Source organism: Sarcophilus harrisii, chromosome 3, assembly GCF_902635505.1.
Source record: "Sarcophilus harrisii chromosome 3, mSarHar1.11, whole genome shotgun sequence".
Lineage (NCBI taxonomy): Eukaryota > Metazoa > Chordata > Mammalia > Dasyuromorphia > Dasyuridae > Sarcophilus > Sarcophilus harrisii.
The window spans coordinates 124,470,432-124,482,114 of NC_045428.1; the positions used below are offsets into that span (position 1 = coordinate 124,470,432).

The window sequence follows — 11,683 nt, forward strand, 5'->3', positions numbered from 1 at the left end:
CTTATTGTTGGGCAAATGGAAGATTGTATTTTTTCGGCGGGGGGAATTCAGGTTGGGGAAAATCGTCAGTCTTTATTTCAGTGAAGAAGGATCGGAGGTGGAAGGGAATCGGCGTGAATGTGTCAGCTGGTCAAGCTAGCTTGACCCAGCCACAAATAACGGGTCCGAACCAGGCCCAATCTCTCCCAGCTTCTCTTCCTCTCTCTCTCTCTGCCTCCACCCACCAAAATTGTCATTTCCTATACAACATATCAGGACTTGCAAGGAGAGTGGGCAGGGACCATTCTTTATCCAATCATGTATATTAATAGAGTATAGCCCAATTACTATTTAGCCTCACGTACTTGGGACCTCAGTGCATCAACTCAAACCTCAGCCCATTACAGTGATTATCTTCAGTTAGCTTTTGTATATGTTTTTCCATTTAATTAATTCTACTTTTCAAGGTGTTATTTTCTTCAGTAGATTTTTTTTATTTGGTCTATTGTGTTTTTTAAGAATTGATGTCTTCAATGAATTTGTTGCATTTGGCCAATTGTTATTCTTAAGGAATTGTTTTCTTCAGTCAATTTTTCCCTTTCTTTTCCAAACTGTTGATTCTCTCTTGCATATCTCTCATTGTTTTTACATTTTCCTTCTACCTTTCTCATTTGCCTTTTAAAATCTTTTATGAGCACTTCCAAGAAGACTTTTTATAAATTTAAGACAAATTCATATACTCTTTGGGATTTTCTCTCTGGACATTTTGTCCTTATGGTATTTTGGTCTTCCCTGTGACCATAATAGCTTTCTAAGATTAAAGTTCTTTTCTGTGTTTTACTCATTTTCTTTCTTTTTCTTTTTGTATTTACTTTTTTGGGTTATTTATGAGCTCTGCTCTTGAGGGCAAGGGGGAACAGTCTTAAGATTCTAGCGCATCTCCATGATCATCTATGAGTCATATTAGCATTCAAGCATCCTGACTTTATTTTTCTGAATAGTTTTTTTTTTTTTAATATGTGCTATTTTTTCTTTCAGATGCATAATTTTGCTTAAGTTACATTTTCTTATGTCCTACTTTCTGACACAAGTTCTTAGAGGATAATAACCTCGTATGTCTAATTTATGTGGCTATTTAAGAAAAAAAGTAAGGCCATCATCATCCAATTTGATCCCTTCCTTTCTGCCACCCAATCCTGCTCTAGTTGCAAAGAAACTAATTGAGAATTCACAAAAATTAAATGGGCCCATCATGAAGAGATTACACCCATTTTAGCTGGCTTCTTTGCACAGATAGGCACAGAAAGAGTAAAGTGATCCCAAACATTCCCCTGAGAAACCAGGAAAAAACCAACGATGAAATAAGGTAGACTGTGCTTAAACAGGTTATATTTATTTATCTGTTTGCTTTTTTTTATTAAAGCATTTTTTTTTTATTTTCAAAACATATGCATGGATAATTTTCAATATTCATCCTGGCAAAACCTTATGTTCCAAAGTTTTTTCCTTCTTTCCCCCACATTCCCTCCACTAGATATCAAGTAATCCAATATATATTAAACATGCACAATTCTTCTATACATATTTCCACAATTTTTGTGCTGCACAAGAAATATCAGATCAAAAAGCGAAAAAGTGAGAAAAAAAAATGCAAGCAAACAACAAAATGAAAATGCTTTGTTATGGTTGGTATACACTCAATTTGTACAGTCCTCACTCTGGGTGCAGATGGATGCCTTTATCATAGGATCATTGGAAGTAGCCTGAATTATCTCAGTGTTGAGAGGTGATCACACATAATCTTGTTGGTGCTGAGTACAATGATGTCCTGGTTCTTCAAACTTCACTTAGCATCAGTTCATGTAAGCCTCTCCAGACCTCCCTGAAATCATCCAGCTGATCATTGTTATAAAACAATAATATTCAATAGCATTCATATATCATAACTTATTCACCCATTCTCCAAATGATGGACATCCATTCAGTTTCCAGTTTCTTACCACTACAAAAAAAAAAAAAAAAAAAAAAAAAAAAAAAGGGCTGACTGAAACATTTTTGCACATGTGGGTCCCTTTTTCTCTTTTATGACCTCTTTTGGATACAAGCCCAGTAGAAACATTGCTGGATTAAAGGATATACACAGCTTAGTAGTTCTTTGAACATAGTTCCAAATTGCTTTCCAGAATGGTTGAATCAGTTCACAGCTTTACCAACAATGCATTACTATCTCAGTTTTTTGCATCCCCCCCAATATTTGTCCAACATTTCCTTTTCCTATCAACTTAGCCAGTATGAGAAATGTGCATTGTTACCTCAGAATTGTCATAATGTGCATTTCTTTGATCAGTAGTGATTTAGAGCACCTTTTCACATGATTGGAAATAGTTTAAATTTCTTCATCTGAAAATTGTCTGTTCACAGCCTTTGATTTTTTATCAATTGGTTTGAATTCTTATAAATTTGAATCATCTCTATATATTTTAGAAATAAGGCCTTTGTCAGAACCTTTGTATATATTGCTTCCAGTTTATTGATTCCCTTCTAATCATGCTTGCATTGATTTTATTTGTACAAAAAATTCTTAACAATATAATCAATCAAAATAATCCATTTTGTATTTAACAATGTATTTCAGTTCTTCTTTAGCCACAAATTCCTTGCTTCTCCACATATCTGAGAGGTAAATTATCCTTTGTTCTTGTTTGCTTATATTATCACTCTTTATATCTAAATCATGAATCCATTTTGACTTTATTTTGGTATACAATATTAGCTGTGGGTCCAATTATCCTAGCAGTTTTTGTAAAATAGTGAGTTCTTATCCCAAAAGCTGTGGTCTTTCCGTTTTTCAAACACTGGATTGCTATAGTTATTGACTATTTTGTCCAGTGGACCTAACCTATTCCATTGGTCAACTACTTTGTTTCTTACCCAGTACTAAATGGTTTTGACAACCACTTCTTTATAATACAGTTTTTGATCTAGCACAGCTAGGACACTTTTGTTGGCATTTTTTCTCATTAATTCCCTTGAAATTCTTGACCTTTTGTTGTTACACATGAACTATTAGTTTTCTAGCACTGTAAATAATTACTTGAAAGTTTCATTGATATGGCACTGAATAATTATATTAATTTAGGTAGTAGTGTCATTTTATTATATTAGATAAGTCTACCCATAAGCACTTGATATTTTTCCAAGAGATTAGATCTGACTTTATTTGTGTGGAAAGTATTTTGTAACTGTGTTCATGTAGTTCATGACATTACCTTGGCAGGTAGACTCCCAAATATTTTATATTATCTACAGTTATTTTAAATGGAATTTAACTTTGTATCTCTTGCTGCTGAACTTTGTTGGTAATATATAAAAATACTGATGATTTATATGGATTGATTTTTATCCTGCAACTTTGCTAAAATTGTGAATTATTTCTAGTTATTTTAGTAGATTCTCTAGTATTCTCTAAGTTTACCATTGTATCATCTACAAAGAGTGATAATTTGATTTCCTCATTATGTACTCTAATTCCTTTAAATTATTTTTCTTCTCTTATTGCATAGCTCATATTTCTAATACAATACTGAATAGTAATGGTGATAGTGGCCAGCCTTGTTTCATTCATGATCTTATTGGGAATGATTCTAGTTTATCCCTGTTATATATGATGCTTGCTAATGGTTTTAAACATTGATCATTTTACAGAAAAATCATTTTATTTCTATACTCTCTAGTTTTAATAGGAATGGGCATTGTGTTTTTTTCAAATGCTTTTTCTGAATCTACTGAGATAATTATATGATTTTTGGTAATTTGGTTATTGATACAGTTAATTATTCTAATAGTTTCCCTAATATTGAACCAGCCCTAAATTCCTGGTATAAATCCTACTTGTTCATGGTGTATTATCTTGGGGATAACTTGTTGTAATCACTTTGTTGGTATTGTATTTAAGACTTTTGCATCAATATTAATTAGGGAAATTGGTCTAGAATTTTCTTTCTCTTGTTTTGACCTTACCAGATTTAGTTGTTAGCACCATGTCTGTGTCATAAAAATAATTTTCTGGGATTCCTTCATTATCTATTTTTCCAAATAGTTTGCACAATATTAGAAAAGTTAAGTATGATAGCCCTTTAGAGAAAATTGAATGGAGATAGAAAGGAATATACTTTTTTTTATTGGTGGTTCATGGATCCTACATAAAAATTGACCATATGTTAAAATATAAAAACTCAAAATCAAATGCAGAAATGTAGAAATAATAAATGCATCTTTTTTTTCCTGATCATGATGCTATAAAAACTACATGTAAAAAAGGGTCAGGGAAAAACAGACCAAAACAATCTGATCCTAAAAACCTGTTAATTTACTTAATTTTTTTCTTTCTTTTTTTTTTTTTAGTTCAATTTATCTTGTTGGAATAGAACCAATGATTGCTCATTGGTATAGTTTTGCTGTCTATTTCTTCTTGGATCTCTCTTAATTTCTCTTCAAATAATTTGGATGTTATATCACATGGTACATATCTGTTTGGTATTGATATTACTTCATTATCTATGATACCCTTTAGCAAGATGCAGTATTTTTCCCTATCTCTTTTAATTAGGGCTATTTGTGCTTTTACTTGAACTGAGATCAGGATTGCTACCCATGCTTTTTTATTTAATCTGATTAGAAAAAGGATAGGAGAAAATTTTTAGTATCAAAAATGAAAAAGGTGAACTGTCCTCCAATGTAGAGGAAATTAGAGCAATGATTAAGAGTTATTTTACCCAACTCTATGCCAATAAATATAATCTAAGGGAAATAGATAAATATATACAAAATATAATTTGTCCAAATTAACATAGTAGGAAATAAATTTACTTCACCTGAAGCATAATAGATTTTGCTCCAGCCTTTTGCCTTTATTCTGTATGTATCACTCAGCTTTAAATGTGTTTCTAGTAAACAATATTCTGACTTTTAATCCAGTCTGCTATCCACATCTGTTTTATGGGAGAGCTCATCACATTCACATTTATAGTTTAAATTACTAGTTATGTATTTCTTGCCATTTCATTTCCCCAAATTATACTCTTTTTTTCTCTTTTCTCCTTTTCCTTCTCCCCAATATTTTGCTTTTGACTACCACCTCTCTCAAACAGCCCTCCCCTTTTACAGTCCCTCCCCCTTTCTTATACTTTTACCCTATTACTTCTATTTTCCCTTCTATTAACCTCCCCTTTTCCTTTCCTCTTTACCTTCCTACTTCTCTCTATAGGGTGACAAAAGTTTCCCTGTGAAGCAAAATATGTCTGATATTCTCTCTATAAACTAAAAGTAATGAAAGATTTACACAATGTTCACCCCTCTCCCTTCTTTCCCTCAATTATAATAGGTCTTTTTTTTGCCTCTTCATGAGATATAATTTACCTCCTTTTACCTTCATTTTCCTCTTCTAGTACAATCCACTTTCTGCCTCTCGTTTGTTTTTATGTCATCACAAAATCAAATTATACCTACACCCTCTTTGTATATACATAAAAGAGATAGTTTTCAAAAGTTCTTTCCTTTTTATCTTTTTATGCTTTTCTTAAGTTCTGTATTTGGAGATCACATTCTCTGTTCAGTTCTGCCTTATCATCAGAAATGAACTATCTTCTTTACTGAACAAAAAAATGCTCAGTTTAGTTGGATAGTTGATTCTTGGCTACAATAAAAGTTCCTTTGCTTTTCAGAACACTCTTTTACAGGTCCTTCAATCCTTTAAAGTGGAAGCTGCTAGGTTCTGGGTAATCCTGATTGTGGCTCCTTGATATATGAATAATTTATTTATAGTTCCTTGCAATATTTTCTCCTCGATCTGATAATTTTGAAATTTAGCTATGTTATTCCTTGGAGTTTTTATTTTGGGGTCTCTTTCAGGAGGTGATTGGTGAATTCTTTCAATGACTATTTTAACCTCTGGCTCTAAGACATTAGGGCAGTTTTCCTTGATGGTTTCCTGAAAAATGATGTCTAGACTTGTATTCATCATGTTTTTTTTTTTTTTTTTTTCAGGAAGTCCAATCATTCTTATATTTTCTCTCCTAGATCTCCTAGATCTATTTTTCAGGTCAGTTATTTTTCCAATGAGGTATTTTACATTTTCTCCTACTATATTCATTTTTTTGGTTTTGTTTGGCTGATTTTTTATATCTTCTTGAGTCATTCATTTCCATTTGTTCAATTTTAATTTTTATTGAATTATTTTCTTCAGTTATATTTTTTAGATCATTTGTAATTAGCCAATTTAATTTTACATGAGTTGTTGTCTTCAACGGATTTCTTTACAATTTCATAAATTCTGCTTTATAAGGAGTTGTTTTCTTTTTTCATTTTGTCAAAACTATTTTGGAGGGAGTTATATGCTTTTTTCATTTCACTAAATCTATTTTGTAAAGAGTTTTCTTCAGGTAATTTGGTTCCTTTTCCAAACTCTCCTGTAATATTTTCATTTCCTTTTCCCATTTTTCTTCTCTCTTTTAAGATCATATTTGAATTTTTCAAAGAAATCCTTGTGAGATGGGAATCAGCTCATATCACTCTTTGGGGTTTCATCTGGAGATGATTTGCTTTTATTGTCTTTAAATTTTGAGAGCTGTTCTTCTTTTTCTCCATAAAAACTGTCTCTGATCAGAGTCCTTTTTGCTTTATTTATTTTGCTTTCTTTGCTTTATTTATTTGCATTTTTTAAAATGTTGAGGTCTGCTTTTAGGGCAAAGGTAATATCATCCAAGCTTCTTCTATAGGTGACAGTAGCTGTGCTGGATAGGTGCTGTTGACATCTGATCCTGAGTGGGCATGACCTAGTCCTGTTTTATTATTAGGTTTAAAGGCTCACTATTTGCCTTTTACATTTGTATTGCATATCTCCCAGCTAATCTGCTGATCCACTGGCTTATAAACATAGAGTGGCCAACATTGCTGTATTTTGGCTAAGAGCCTCCTGGTACATTCTCAAGAGCAGAAGCCACACCTCTCTGGGTCCTTGCACTGTTTCTGCTCTAGGCCGCCTACTCCCTCCAACCCCATTGTGTCCAATTGAAACAACCATTTCTGAAGTTATTACAAAATAGCTTTCTGATGGAATTTTGTTATACTCCAAATATTTGTGGATTCTGTCACTCCAAAACCAGTTCAGAGGCTTGATTTGGTGTTGATCTAAAGGACATCAGGAGCAACTCAGATAAAGACATGTCTCCTCTCTGTCATCCTCTCAACCCCCTCAACTAGGTTTAACAATGATTTTTATATTGAAAATGATTTACAAGGTTTTTATAGTTTGAACCAATGAAGAGCAAGATGAGTGAAATTTTGCAAGATTTGCTGAAAACTGTCTAGAAAACAGTTAAGTACATAAGGACTGAGAAAAGCAAATGGCCTGATCCTTTCTATATACTTACAGTTTGCTCTACCAATTCAAAAATCAATTTAAGCAATTGGATAAAGGACAAATTGCATTTAAGCTTAAAGCTGTGGTATTTGAATTCAGGAAGCACTGAGCAGATAAAATCTACAAATGCTATCAACTTCTTTTTGTTACTGATTTATCATACCAAGTTATGCAGGAAGATATGAGTCACTGACACCAACCAATGTTTTCAGCTCTGAAAGAGCCTGGTTTAGGGCCATCACTGAGAAGGAGCAGAGGAGAAGAGAATGTGAGAGAAAGCAGAAGGGAACTAATCAAACTGCATTCAATATTTTCTAATGATAGGATGCTTCCTCACTATATTAATATAGATACTCTTGTTTTCCTCTTAAATTAAACATACCAAGATAGAAATCAGCTAATCCCTGATTAAGTGGAATAAATTGTTAAAAATGAAAACAAAATGCTTTACTGAAAAAGATATAGCTGAGGGGCTACTAGTCATATTGTCTGATTATGCAGATTGCTGTAGATTAAAGATAAGATTTTCTTGCAAACCAAAAGCAGGCTATCCTGATCAACTATATGCCCATTACTGAACTGCCCAATCTTAGAAATGCTTGAGGAGGTACAAAGTAATTAAGCCACTGGTTTGAGATAATTAGTTTGTGGTAACTTTGGGTTTCTGAGCCTCAAACAGACACTCTAGAGTAGACATATCAGTAGGTCTATGAGGGGTTTGCTATGACATTCCAGCCAAAGCCCTCTCAGTAAGCAAGTGCAGTAAACTAGAAGGTGTCCCCAGTTTTCTGAGGTGTTGCTGGTGTCCTTAAATTACTGAATAGATGCTGGTTTATACTGACTGGCATACTGAATGCTGACATCTGAAAGCCCATATTGGCATTTAGTTCATTTGTCACACTTCTCTTTGCATTATCAATTTGTGGGGAAAACAAACAAATAAATATGCTCATTTCCATGGGCAGAATTAAAGAGAAGCTAGTAGAAGATGAAATTCAGGGAGTGTTAATAGAAATGCTGATCAAAGAGGACATCTATCAAAGTTTCTGTCAAGTCCTTTGTCTCAGGGTCATGTGGCATGTTCTTGAAATATGTGGAACTCCTCTACTCTGGTTTTATATACCACTCACAACCTATGAAATATTTCTTTGGTGATTAAAATAAAAGAATTGACTAATGATTATTTTCAATAGTCAGAAAAATCAGATGAGATAACACTTTTCCAGCAAGATGCTCTTTTGTGATTCCTAAATTCTTGTGAGTAAAAATACACCTGTAACATCCTAAAATGTCCATGAGTACTGAAGTTACCTTAGATAGAATTTGCTATAGAAAGGACAGAATGTCATCATGTACAAACTACTTAATATTCATGTATTACAAAATCTTTCCTAAATGTGGAGTTAAGGGGTATATCACAGTATCAACTATGAAATAATTCAGGACTCAAACCATCATCAAATCAAATAAAGGTATTTATTAAGAAGGATGCACTCAGAGAGTACTATGTTCTTTTAAGAAGGTAGTTGCCCATCAAAGCAGGCATAAAAGGATTTTTATAGAATAAATGGTGGGAATTATATCAGAAGATATGTAGATTTTTAGGCTATAGGAGAAATTTGCTAACTCCTCTTTTAAGAGATTCTAAAGCTTTGATAGAACTGTGCTGTGCATGTGGGTACCCAGAATGCATGCAGAAAAGCCAATGGGATGGGTATTAATGCAATGTAAAGATATTATAATAGTCTGACTTCATCATAAGTTCACCAAAAAAATAACAGAATAATACTGTGCAAGTGCCATGTCAGGAAAAAAATTTATTGAAGTTTGCAATTTATATTTTGTTTTGCCTCTTTTTGGTGCTACTTTCTTATAGATTTATTTCTCTTGTATGTCTAGCATATATGAAAAAGAATGTGGTTGCAGAGTATAGTAACCTGTTTGTCAGCAAGTGAGTAAAGATTCTATGGGGTTTGGTCTCAGGGTAGGCTTAAACTGAGAGGAACAGTCAGGCTGAGGGGCAACAATCAAAATTCTTTTGAAAGGCCAATAATTAATTTACATGAAGAGGAAGGAAAGATGTTCATAAATCACGTATTTTTAATTCTTGTTATCAAAGAATTTTTCAAGAGGTTTGCAAATGTAATAATGTTTAAACAAAGTTCCTGGACTTAAATGGAAGGGGTTACTAAGGCTTTATAAGCCATCAGAAAAATATTGTTCTTTATTTCATTAAGAGGTGTATAGCAGTAAATTCTTTTTTTTTTTTTTTTGTAGGAAAATTAACAGAATCTGGAGAAGCTTCTAGTGCTTAAAAATGGGACTGATATTCAATAGAATTAAACTGACATATTCTTCTTTGTTATATACCTCTACAAGAAGTAAAGCATCTCAGGGTTTGTAATTCTGAGGTTAAGCAAGGTAAAATTATTTTTACCATGACACAAATTTGGGCAGAACATTAGAGAATCCTTAGAAAAACTGTAATTGCTCAAAGTTATATCTTTGGAACAAGGAATCAAAATATTATAGCATAACTACACTGCCATCCTCAAAGAAAGGAATCTTTATCATTTGATCTGCATCTAACCTAACACTTGGAGTTACATTTAAAAGTAATTTCACATTTTGCTGGACTTCCTCAAGTATGTTCTGAAGAAAGCTACATCCTAAATGACCTAGCTCATCCAGGGGCCGTCCTCCTCGAAATTTTTATGTATGTCTTGCTTATTGATTTCAAAGACAGGCTTTCCTTTATTAAACACAGAATAAACAACAACTTCTAAAGAGTACTTAACACAATTCATAGAAAGTATATGCTCAGGAGCAAATATTCAGTATATTGTAGGTATAAGGAAAGTAAATATTGAACCTACTCTTTAGAGGAGAAGTTAGACTTTTTTTTAGAAGAATTTAGTGATGTAGACCAAAAATCGAAGTCAATTATTTTCCAGGCTCCTATTTATTCAATATTGTATTTTCTGGAGTGAGGTTTTCACCACCATTTTGATGCTGTTATGTAAAAATGACAATTTTTCAGAAACCTGAAGTCACACATATTTTGTTTCTACATCATAAAATTTATAATCCTTAATGTCAGGGACTCTGTTGAAGGCAGATTTTCCCAGTTGCCAAGAACACTGACTAAACTTGCACATACTGGTTCTATACAAATGCTAGGCAATCTTTGAATTCTTCTAAAGGATGCTGGATGATATAAAGTTGAGGTTATCCAATCCTGATTAAGTATTAAACACCTCGTTTTAGAGAATCAGTGATTTGATCCTTAAAAATTTTAGATATTTGCCAATCACCTTTTTGCCAAAAAGGTGGGCATTACCACTCTAGTGGGCATCAGCTGCTACTTATGTAACAGTATTCTTCAACATATTCATCATGAACTCCATGACTTCAATGCTATGCAATTCCATTCACTATCCAGCCAACCAAGAGCACTGTGCAAGGGTTCACTCCCCTTCAATGGTCATGTTATCCCTCTGGCTACTACTACTACTACTACTACAACATAACTATACATGCTGTTTCCGCTATTGTGCAGCTACCAAATTTCTGGAAGAGAAAGGGAGACAGGCCAAAGTGAGGGTCAAGAAAAAAAGCATGTCCCCACCCACTGCAATAATTTCCACATGCCATTTTAGTATACTATTTTTTTAAAGTAGAAATACTATCAAAGTTTCTACTTCATAGCTAAAATTTATTGAAATGGAACATATTTCATGTAGAAAAATGATGCATTGTGTTTATTAGACTATTTATTTTAATTCACATAAAGTATACACAGTAGATGACAATGATGTAGATCTGAAATTATGTGAGAAAACTATGTGGGAAAATTATTTCCCAAAAGAAAATAAAACCAGAGTTTTAAACATAGAATCTACCTTATTACAAAAATATTCTGATTCTACAAAATTATTGACAGATGTAATATTCAACATTTGTCTGAAAACTTCAATTAATCGGTAGCTCACAACTTCACAAGGGTACCCACATAATTTTTCAAACAGCTTTAATTTACTAAACCATTCTTTACTATGTGAGCCTCCCACAACAATAGGTGTTATGCACCTATTGGTTCTAGTACTAATCTCTGCAGGTTAGTAGAAAAGATGTAGTTATATTGGATTTCCAGAGCAGTTCATAAAAAATGCATAGAACTCTTTTTACATTTATCCTATGCATTATCCTCACTATCAGTGATGTCTGTTTTTTGAAAGACCTTCCTAGATCTTAGATGCACACACAAAAAAATGGAAATACTCA

At 33.0% G+C, this 11,683-nt stretch overlaps 1 pseudogene; it reads right to left on the reverse strand.

The window, feature by feature from the left end:
* Positions 1–7,959: 7,959 nt before the first annotated feature.
* On the reverse strand, positions 7,960–10,806 carry LOC100918205 (annotated as a pseudogene).
* Positions 10,807–11,683: the final 877 nt, after the last annotated feature.